The sequence below is a fragment of the Pogona vitticeps genome, chromosome 3, assembly GCF_051106095.1.
Source record: "Pogona vitticeps strain Pit_001003342236 chromosome 3, PviZW2.1, whole genome shotgun sequence".
Taxonomy (NCBI): Eukaryota; Metazoa; Chordata; class Lepidosauria; order Squamata; family Agamidae; genus Pogona; species Pogona vitticeps.
Genome location: NC_135785.1, coordinates 234,543,945 through 234,556,107, shown reverse-complemented (window position 1 = coordinate 234,556,107; position 12,163 = coordinate 234,543,945). Strand labels below are relative to the sequence as shown.

Sequence of the window (12,163 nt, the reverse complement as noted above, 5' to 3'; positions counted from 1 at the left end):
GTCAGTTTTTTCTCACCCTCTTAATGTAGTGCACATCCCTAATCCAAATCTATCTGTACCTAGTCATCAGTTCACTCCTACATTGTCTGACTTGCTTATACAGTACTTAAAAGTACAAAGCCATTTCTTTAGCAGTTTTTCTTCTCTTCTCTTAAATATAGCAGAATAAAGGTGATATACAGGAATAATGTTAACATATATCACAGGAATTGTGAATTTCTTCGTTTTTTGGGACCACTCTGGTTTCCATACAGTCATCCAAGAACTGAGATTTAGTTTTACCATCCAGTCTAAGTTCCCCTTGAGCAGTCAGAGCAATATATAATAATAAAGTCAGTCAAATGACAGTAAGGGTTTCCACAGCTAGGGAATAAGTAAAATCAGATGTGACTTGGGAAATACGCAAATGAACTCACAGATAAATGTTGTGTTCCAGAGTAGATTTGCAGCCTCAGAAAACCCTTGGGTTTTGTTTTGTTTTTTTGATTGGTTGGGGTTTTTTTGTATTGAAACAAAATTGTGGAAAATGCTTATATTAAATGTATGCTTGTATATCTTTTAGAAGAGGTAGTTGTGTTGCTCTGTGCTAGCATGTCAGGTAAAAACAAAAACAAAATAAAAAATAGCAAAACATTGTGGTACCTTAAAGACTAAGTGCTATAGTTTAATGTGAGCTTTCATGGACAAGCCATGAAAACTCAAATTGCTATAAAATATAGCAGTAAGTCTTTAAGATGCCACAAAGCTTGTGTCTTTATTTTTATTTTGTTTTGCCTGAGTTGTATATCTGTTATTTAGAGTACAGGCTAGAGGGTATGGTTGTCCTCCTGGCCTGCCGTTAGACTTTCCATTGGGAACTACTCTGTTTCCCTGAAAATAAGACCTAACCTGAAAATAAGCCCTAGTATGATTTTTCAGGATGCTCGTAATATAATTTAGGATGCCCTACCCCCAAAATAAGCCCCAGTTAAGTGAAACCCCATCCTCCACCATTGTGCAGCAACTAGAAGAAGATGACATGACTGTATTTGAATAAATGAAGATTGTTGTACATGAAAAACCTGAAGTGGCTACTTCTAGAAGTGAATGATGAAGTTCTTTCCAGACCCTCAGATTTTGTGTATAGCCAATGTGTGGAAGATAGTTGTGCTGAGCACACCGTTTCCCACCCACAATATTTATGAGCTGGTAGTCTCTGTGCGTTGATATAACTGGTTGGCCAAAGAGGATTTCTCCATTTAATGAGTTAGGTGATCCTATCCCTTTATTCTACTCTGGGACTCTACATAGATTTTAAAGGTCTGAATAACAGACAGCCAAACAATACCTAACAGATTATTTTAGTCTTCTACAGAGTTGATTTCAGCAGAATTCCAAGTGAAGCCCTTGTTGACCTCCTGAAGACCACTCACACAACAGAAAAAGCTAATCTGCAAACTATGAGAAGAGAGAAGAATCCCTGCTATGACAATTAAGATACCTTCAGCAGTTAAGGACTTCTCTCTTCCATATTACTATATGCTGCTCTTCTATATCTGTAATTTATAGTACTCTATACTAGTACTCTCTGTTACAGTCAATCTATTATAGGTGTTTTATTTGCAGAAATTTCCTACAAATTACCCAAATCATTACTACACTGATTGTGATGAAATGTGTAAACATTTAAACATATTACTCAGGATTCATGTCAGACGATTTGTTTCTCATCTAATTAATTCTAGTAGAGGACCAGGAAGAAAACTCCAATGCACAGTTGAAGATAATGATAGGGACAAGCAAGATATGTGGACTTTTCTCAGTCTATACTTTTTGACCTTGCTGCCAAAAATTTGTGTATCACTGGACAGCTATGCAGCTTTCCAATTGAACATGCACATTTGAAAAGAATGGGCAGAAGGATGAACACATTACAAATATGCTCACAAATGCCACTTTAATGCACTTCAGTGAATCTTTTTTTTTTTTTGTCTAAGAGTGTTAAAAAATTCAATTTTAGCCATCATCTAGGGCAGTGGTTCCCAACTTGGTCCCCAGATGTTCACCAATTGCTGTGCTGGCCAGGAATTTTGGGAGTTGTAGTCCAAGAACATCTGGGGGGTCAAGGTTATGAGCCATTAGTCTAGGGGATTGGTGTCCATGAAGTGGATGGGTTTCGTGTTTTTGCAGTGCCACACTTCTGGAAGTGAAGGACTTGCTAGCTTCATGCCATTGCCCAAGAGACACCCAAGTGTAGGTAAAGGTAAAGGTTCCCCTTGACATTTAGTCCAGTTGTATCTGATTCTAGGGCCTGGTTCAACATCATTTCCAAGCCATAGAGCTGGCGTTTGTCTGAAGAAAGTTTCCATGGTCACGTGGCCAGCAGGACTAGACACAGAACACCGTTACCTTCCCGCCGAGGTGGTACCTATTTATCTACTCACATTTTTACATGCTTTCAAACTGGTAGGTTGGCAGGAGCTGGGACAAGCGACGGGAGCTCACTCTGTCCCGTGGATTCGATCTTACGACTGCTGGTCTTCTGACCCTGCAGCACACAAAGGCTTCTGCAGTTTAACCCGCAGCGCCACCATGACCAATTGAAGTGTACTCACAACATTTTCCCACCATTTCGAGAGATTCCTTCTATGTGAATGGAGATGGAACTATAGAAGCAATCAGGATTATTTCAAAAGGGCACAGACAAATGTGCACATTTCTTTTTAAATACATGATAGAAAGAATACTTCATGTCATTGGAAAAAACATAGATGGAAACAGACACAGGTTGGACACTGGACTGAGAAATGGATAATATATACACAGCCATAGACTTGATGGATATATGCAACTTTACTTCATGACTTGCAGAACTCCCTTGAGGCAGAGGTCACAGAAAGTTATATTTAGCTGAATTCTGTTCTAAATGTTCAGTGAGCATCTAGTCTAGTAATCAAACTGTTACATTCCATGCATTCCAAACAGGATTTGTGAAGGTAATCAACAGTCTATTTTTCATAATGTAACATAAGCCTATAGTTGAATTTACACAAATCAGGATAAAAATACTCCCACTTATGCATCAATGTTGGATACTTGCTTTTGTTTTGTGATAACTCCTTTGATTGTGAGTTTAAAAGCAATCAGCCTTCTGTGCCACCAGTATCCAGTGAGATAAAGTTTATATTTTGCAGGCTCAGTTTGGTTCTGTGAATCAACAACCACACTTTGACTTTATTTAATTGAAAAGAGCAAATTAATTCATACTTTGTGTCATTTTGCCTTATCAATAACTAACAGTTCCTCTATATGATGAAGCTTTATTTCACTTCCATTCAATTCTCTGCAACTACTTTTTGTATAACTATTTCAATAGTGAAGTTGAGAAGCCATTTCAATTTTTTAAAAGATACACATTTATGTCCTAAACATATTTAATTAGGGAAAAATCCATTACAGTATTTCAGTGATAGATATTTTAGCAAATATGGTTAATGTTGTAAATAAGCTCTAATGCATTTTGCAGCAAAAATTAATATAAGACCCTGTCTTATTTTTGGGGAAACACGGTAGTGATGGGATTTTTAAAATTCTATGACTTCCAGTCTGAGAGGTTGTCTAGAATCCCATGGACAGATTTTTGGAAGTATGAGAGGAGAAACCAAGAGGCAAAAGAGAGGTCTTTATAATGCCATTATCTGCTTCATTCCATGCGGCTTTAACTGGGAAGAAGAGAATGCCTCCTCAGCCCCATTGCTTCCCACAAGTTACCCAGTGCTCCATGGGGAAGGTAGTTCAGTAGGAGCCTCATCCTATAGAGTCTAATGGGTGGCAAAATAACCCTTTCCATTCAGTACTGAGGTGTCTTCCAGGAAGCAGTGAAAAAAAGGGGGGTGTTATCCCATTTTCTTTCCAGCTGAACCATGTGGGGCGATGTACAATATGGAGGTAGAAAGATATCTTTTTCTTCTTCTTATGGTTTCTCTGTTAGTCCCCAGAAGTCTATCTGGAGAATTCTAGGTGACTTTTGGGACTGGATGTCCTAGAATTACAAAAAACCCATCCCCACTAACTAGAATACGCAACTGAAATCAAACTTATGTTAATGTTGACTAACAGGTCAAATATATTTTAGAGGATCTACTCTTATTGGTTTTAGTACAAAATTCCATTCCTGTGTTAGAGTTCAAAAATTTGATTTTATTGGGTGCAGAGGTGTTGCCCTAAGAATGAAAACTGCCTTTTAAAATGCGCCTCAGAGAGGTACAGTAAAAGTGAAAGAATTTTTGAAAAACCATAGCCGGGGAAAATGTTTAAAAACAGAAATTGTTTGGGTACACAAAGTAACATAAGATAACAAGGCAGTAGTAGCTCATTCAATTTCATACCGGTTTTCACAATAAAAAAAGTAAACAATAAAATGCTTATGTCACGTGAAGAGAAACAACAGAGAGAGAAAAATTGAGCGCATTTTACTTTGCCGCTTGAGTTATATTTTTCCTATAATGTAAATTAACAAAGAAATACCACATAATAGGTATGAAAATCTGTATTAAACAAATGAGAAATTATTTAAATTTTAAAAGTAAAAACATGCAAGGTAAAAAAAAAAAATTTTTTTTAGCTCTGACCATGTAGTTGACACACAGAAAAACTTTTTCTCGCCAAGTCTTAGTGAGTGAGAATAAATGGCTATGTTATTTTCATTATTATCTCTTAGCTCCTCACAGACCATCTGCGTAATAAAGCTTTTTACTTTTATAATTTTATTCTTAAGAACTTTGAACTGTTCTAAAGATGTGTTTTCAGCATTTATAGCCTATGAGCGCCTATGTTTTTATGCTTTTGTATTTTGATTCATACTTGGCTTAAATTATGTCCGTCATCTACGTTTTCAATACCTGCAGATTTTTTACCAGTTGCAAGGATGCATTTTAAACAAGACTATAGTATTTTAAGCTTACTGTTTTTACAGCTGTATGACTTTTGGATTGTAAGTATATGTGCTCATAGCTTTCCCCCCTCACAACTGTAAGACTGTCTTTGATAATTTTTGGATATGCTCCTTTTAAGTATGGAACCTAGAGGCGATGTAAATAAATAGAACTCATACAGAATTAACACGTTCTGGGGTTGTTTGGAATTGTTGCAACAATGAAGACACTTAAATTAAAATGCCTATTAGAATGAATTTGGAGATGTCAGCAATACCTTGTTATTGATTATCAATTTCACTTTGATATTAACCCTTTATTGGGATAATGTAAGCTATGACAAGTCATAGAATCTGTTCTTTTTGCCTGGAAAATCTATAAATCTTTGTGGGACTCCTGGGGGAGTCACTTATCCTAATCAGATTCTGACATCCAACTTATCAAATAGTTTGTTTCTGAAATAAGTGTTGCTTATGGATGTTACATTTAACCTTAAAAGACTTGTAGCACTGAAGTTTTCCAGCCTAAATGCTCTCCATTGCTAATATTTCCCTAGATTTACAGTCACATCAGCTCTCCAAATCCCATATGCCTCCAAATACTGACAGTGGCACTCAAATTTATCTAGTGATTATCATTCCACACTGCTATCCCTTACTGAAGTTTACATTTCTGTACAAATCTATATACCTGAGTCTATGAAGACAATTTAGGAACTTCATCTAATTCAGAAGAATCCAGTGACCTGGTTGTTTATCAGGTTCACTCCAGCCTGACTTTATTATGCAAATACTTGAAGCTTGTCACAGGCTTCTAACTGGAGTCCAACGTCTGTTTTCAACCTGTAAAACTCTACACTGATTATGTGACCATATGTAAAAACTCATCTTCTTCTGCCTATTTCTTGAGGGCTATAAGACGGCCTGCTTCAACTGTCCCTTCGTTCAGAAGATTGATGCATGGTGAACAAGAGTAGGGCTTTCTCTATGGTAGAGTCATCATCAGATAACTTATTATTCAGAATATCCACTGGGCCCCAGCTTTGTCATCTTTTAGGCACCAAGTCAAAACTCCTTCATTCTCCTAGGTTTCAATAAACTGCTTTCCATTTCCTTTGTTGCTGCTACTTTTGATGTTGGATTTTTTATTTTTTAGTTACAGTTTTTAGATTCTGACTTGGAATGTATTGTTTATTATGGTAATTGCTGTAACTTGCCTGGAAACACAAAGGAAGAGTCTAAGTAGCTCAAATATATGAACTGAAGGAAATACAAGGGAATAAGAGAGGCCTTCAATATCTGAAGCTAGACTCCCCAGGAATCCACATACTTTGATCCTTCCATGTTTCTTGATTGGTTTTGAAAGAACAGTCTCTGGATCAATTTAGGGACAAATTTAGGGACAAACCAGTTCCATTAATTCAATGGGAGTTTTATCACTGATCCCAGTATGAGGAATGCATTCTGAGGACCAGTTGACACTGAAGGCAAAATACAAATACTGTAGAACAGTAGTGCAAGTGGTACATTTAGCCTTTAACACTGTGAACATTATGTTGCATTGAACATGGAACTCCATATGCCTGTTATCTTCCAATACTTTTTTGACCAGGGAGACTCTCTGAGATCAATTTTGTGCATGCAATATATAGCATGCATCTGATAAATATTGGCTGCATTTTGTAGGAAGGGTCATATCTCAACAGTAGAATACATGTTTTGCTTTCAGAATTTCACATTTGAAAAGGGCCTGGAGGTAGTAAGACTGAGAATAACTTTTCTTGAGGTTATAGAGAAAGTAAGTCAATGAGATTTGATACTACTAGTTAGATCAGTAGTGGATGATGTGTGATTCTCTAAGTTTTATTGAATAGAATCTCCCATCAGCCCTAGCCAGAATTGATTCAATGGTAAGAGATTTTGGGTGTTATAGTTCAAAACCATCTGCCCTTGAGCTAGACAGACCAACAGTCTGATTCAGTGGCTGAAATCCTGTTGCTTACCATAGTATGCCACAACTAGAATAGGGCCATTGAATCAATTGAACTAATGGACACACCAAATCACCACTGATTCAATTGACTGACTATAGTTAATACTTCTTACACTAAGCAACAGAATTTCAGCCGCTATAAGACCGCTTTGTTTTGTTTTGTTTTACTAGGGATGTGAACATGTATAACTTTTGGTTTTGTTGGTTTTCCCCTGATTGCATGTGCATCCTTTTTTTCTAAATCCAGCTGCCCACCCAACAACAAACCTGATTCTTTCTAGGGAGCATGACCACATCTACTGTGGACTCAGTTTGTATTCCCTGGTTTGCCCTTCAGAAGACTAGGAACAGCGTTCTGCTGAAGCTCACTTTTTTTTGCACTAACCTGTTCCATTACAATTAATAAATATTACTAACTGATCAAGATGGGAAAAAAGAGAGACTTTGGCATTGTCAGCATACTGATGCCACTGAGTCCCCTAACTCCAGACACTGTCTCAGTGTGTTTGTGTGCATCTTAAACAGCAAGGAGAAACACTCATAAGTGGCACCACAGGCTGTGGCACTGAACCTGAGTGACATTTCATGACTACAGTATTGAACAAAAGTCTCCTGTTATTTATAGGTCTTCCCATTATTGGTGGGGTCTCACTGTTATTAATGGGGTCTCATCATTATTGGGGATGACGAGGACAATGATAATGATGATGTTGGTGATAGGCACACATTATCCATGAGATTATTATTTAGAACTCAAACGTGTATTTATTTCAGTGGCTTTTCAAGTGATTGTAGCTCTGGGTTAAAATTAAACAGCACCCTGCAGCTGTCTGCATCAGGGCTGAGGTCACTGTGTACTCCACATATTAACTTCTCTCTCATTAAAGTCACAGAGTTCCTCAAATTAACATGATTGAGTTTAAGCTTTTAGTCAGTCACTAATGCAGCAGCTGGTTCACATTGACCTTGATTATGAAAAATAAAAGCGGCATCCGTCTTTCAAAGTAATATTATCATCAAAGTCACACTCCTGCATTGGGCACGTTGTCACCCTTGTAGCAACACCTGCCTTCCAAGAATTTGGTCTCTTACTCTACACCCTGCTTACTTGTTAATTCACAGAATGGCAGGGCTTTGCCCCCACCCCCCAATCCAGCTGACCTTTTTAATGAAAAGCACAGCATAAAGACTGCCAAATGTTTATCATTAACCCTGGGATCAATTTAAGTGTTTATGGTGTATTGCTCCATCAATAGCTATTAGCCATAATAGTTTAAAAGGAACCTTCCAATAGAGTGAGAATATACTAAAGTATATCAGATGTTGTGGACAAACAGTGAGTTTGTGTCATTGCCTAAAAGTCCTGTTGCATTGTTATGCATGAGGAAGACAAACACTGCAGCATTCACTTGCTTCTAGCTGGCAATTAATGAGTCACTACTGGAATTATTGGTGTGTGTGTGTGTGTTCAGCAGTACTAGTGGGACTCATTCATTGCCAGTGAGAAGGAACTGGAAGTCACACCATTTGTCTTCTGCATCTCTAATCCAGATTAATTAATTAGTTCTAGCTGTTTTCATTTCCACTAACATTTAATTTTCCATTCCAGACCAAGCCACCCCCAAATATTATGAATTACAATAGGGATCACTCACAACCTTATATTTCTATTGGGAAAAATAATTACACTCTATGAAGAGTGTAGCTTAGAGAAGTCAGAATTGGGGAGATTGAGACCTCATAACTAAAGATAATTGGGGGGCTTAGACCCTGCAAGCCCACCATCCAAAGCATAACTAATCATTATTGTGGTTGCCTGGGCATTTTGTTGATTTTTTTATTCTGAAGCAAACTAAAATGAATGAATTAGCCCACACCTCCTGACCTAATGTGTGCTAGAGAACTTCTGGGAGTCATAGTCCACAAACACAAATCTACATGCCTGTAATGTGTACATCAGAAGACAAATTACCCTTGGAAGTTCAGACTTTTCTGAATACTCCAATGCAAATCTTGGGTCAACTTTGTTCAGAATATGAACTTACATATTTATAAACAAGTATTTGTGAAGACTTTTTTAAAATGTGGGTAAAATATAGGATACAATAGATTTCACAATGAATAAATGTTAACTTGAAATAATCTGATCTAGTCCCTCATCATGATGGTAGTTAGTGTGTAGAAGCAGTGTCCCACTACATTCTAATTGCTGTGGATCAACAGCTCATAGCTGAGGTTGTTGCTATTCCATAAGCATTCAAGCGATGATCAAGAGTTTCTTGGAAGCAATTGTTGTATTGTCTCTGTGGCATTTGTCATGAGCTTAGCCGAAGAAGATCTGGAATCTGAGGGGTTAATTACAGCTGAGGAAAATACTGGCAATTAGAAGCACAGGCAGCTGAATCACCACCAGATACTCCTCACCCAGTAGCCAGAGTGAGGGCTAAACTTCGGCAAAGAGTCATGACACGAAGGTCAGAGGATGGCATGAATGCTGTCTGTAGGAACGTCAGGTTGACCAGCCCTGAGTTTTAACCGGATGAAGTGTTTAGATGACTGCTGCTGCTATAAAATCTGCACCCAGAGGCTTGGAAGTAACAAGTCAACACTTGGGCTTGCATCTATGCTCCTGCTTATCCTGGATCCTGTTCTCTGGACCCTTGGCTTTGGACACTGACTATGGTTTGTGTTTTGGCTTTGGCATTTTGGTATATGCTTTGCATCTTCTGGGCTTCTGATATTGGATTGGTTTATTGGACTGTTGCCTGTTGAAACCCCCTAAGAATGTGACAGGCATTAGCCAAAAGGGAAGCATCATCCTGCATGAGGCTGATATTTGATGCAAATCAGTAAGACTTTTTTGGATGGCCAAGGGCATCTACCAACGCATTCTTTGGTAGTCTGGATTTCTCAGGGCCGCTTTCTAGTTTACTTTGATCTGCTCCACCTTCAAAGGATTTGTGCTGTCTTTTATACCACAACATGTATACCTTGCTTTATTCTAAAAGATCACTATTTATGAAACATGTTCCGTATGTTAATGAACTGCAGTAGCCAGAGTGGCAAGCAATTACGGTATGTCATTGAACAAGCTAGTCAATGTGACGGACAAACTAGCAGTGAAGATTGGACAGAACTGACCATGCCACCATCATATTTAGCTGCAATGCTAGTGCTTCTAATAAAGAGCCATGTTACACAGCAGACAACAACAATGTTCTGACTAATTACCTTTGTAGTTAAGTCTAGAGGGTGTATCCAGGCATAGGGACCTATGGGATTTGGAACCTTTGCTCTCAAACAGTTAAACTTCATCTCCTGGAGAAGCAGGAAAAGTAATGCACCATGGTCTTCAACCAATTATTCTAAGTATGACACCTTGGACTGACTCCCACAAGCTGATTAATCATCGGTTAAGGGTAAGAATGCCACATTAGTAATATTGTGCAATGTATACAGTGGTGGATATTACTGTGAAAACTATATATTCATATCCCTACTTGGACCTATGCCACCTCACGAGGTCTACCTCTCAGGGTTCTGGTGAAACTAAATGTTGTATTTCCTCTCCAGTTCAATACCATTGTTTTCTGAAGTAGCAACTTTGGTACCCTTGTCCCTGCCTTTTTGGATTGGTCACAGGGATGATCCCACACTTGCACGCATAAGATCTTGAGCAGAGTAGTTCAGTGCTACAATCTGATCCAGTGTAGATCTGTTATGATGCTATTCCAGATAATGGAGAGTGAGGGCAACTTTCATGAACTAGCCACAGGATTTTCAAATTGACCCCCCCCCAAAAAAAAAGAGAGAGAGAGAGAGAGAGAAAAGAAAGAAAAAAATGTGGAAAAAATGAGACATTGTTCATGCTGCTAAATATTTTGGGGAAAACAAGGTATTCTTGCTTACCCACAAAACAAAGAATTAAATCTTTCTTACTTCATCACATGAGACAAACAGCAAATTCCTCTGTTAGGGAAACTGCCACCATTTGATCCATCATAACACACTGCCTACTCAGAGGGTGCTACTAAGTGAATAAAAGAAGGTATACCAGCAAGGGAACTTCATATCCAAGCCTTGGAGTTAATTGGCACATTGGCTGATATGACTTCAAAAACAGATTGTATTTCCACCTCCTCCATGGAGGGACTTGTACCCCAGTTACAGTGCCATACCTTCTGTTGGTGTTGTACTGTGACAGTGTGTTTCATAGGTCAGACAAGAGATAGAAACTAATAGGTTTCAAGTAATGGTATTGCCTGCAATACATTACTTTTTGGCATAATGAGGCCACAACCTTGTTCCTTTTGCGAAATAATGTTGCTGCTGGTAAGGTCATCATTGTTCTTCATATAGTGAGTAACATGTCCTCATTACTTGAAGTCACTTGGACAATCATTCGGGGATATTTTTTTTTGCCAGTTGTTAAACTTTATTTAAAAAGATAGACATACAAATGCACTACTAATGTGTTGGTATTTAAATGAAGAATAAAATGTAATCTGTTACAGTTGTTGTGAGTTTTTTGGGCACAGGTTGCTGTCCTCTGAAGATGCTCAAGGCCACAGAGACTGGTGAAACGTTAGGAAGAGCAACCTTCAGAACATGGCCAAAGAGCCCGAAGAAACCCACAACAACCATTAGATCCCGGCCGCGAAAGCCTTTGCGCAATCTGTTACCTTACAAAGTAGCAACTAATGCAAATTCTGTGCTTTTAAAAAAACATTCCAAGCTATGTTTGCAGAGAAATACTATCTGAAAATACTTAATTTGCCCATACACATGTTTACTATGAGGCTGCACTGAGCTTATTTGGGCTTAGATTCCAACAGGTAGCACCTGGAGTATTGCATACAGTTCTGGTTGTTGCACCTCAAAAAAGGGGAACTGGAAGAGGTGCAGAAGTGAGTGACTAAAATGATGACGGGGCTGGGGCCCCTCCCTTATGAGGAAAGTGCCCGAGAAACCCACAACAACCAAAGGCTACAGTGTTTGGGGCTCTTTAGTCTAGAGGAAAGGCATCTGAGGGGGGAGGACATGATTGAGATGTATAAAATTATGCAGGGGATGGATAAAGTAGATAGAGGGAAGCTCTTTCCCCTTTCACACAATACTAGAACCAGGAGACATCCACTCGAATTGAGTGTTGGGAGAGTGAGAAAAGACGAAAGAAAATATTTCTTTACCCAGAGTGTTGCTAGTTGTGGAATCCCTTGCCACAGGATGTGGTGATGGCATCTGGCCTAGATGCCTTT

At 38.5% G+C, this 12,163-nt stretch overlaps 1 long non-coding RNA gene across 1 annotated transcript in view; it reads right to left on the bottom strand.

Moving 5' to 3' along the window:
* LOC144588030 (uncharacterized) overlaps positions 1–12,163 on the bottom strand; it is a 335,763-nt gene that overhangs the window by 217,976 nt on the left and 105,624 nt on the right. The gene's annotated exons all lie outside the window — the stretch shown is intronic.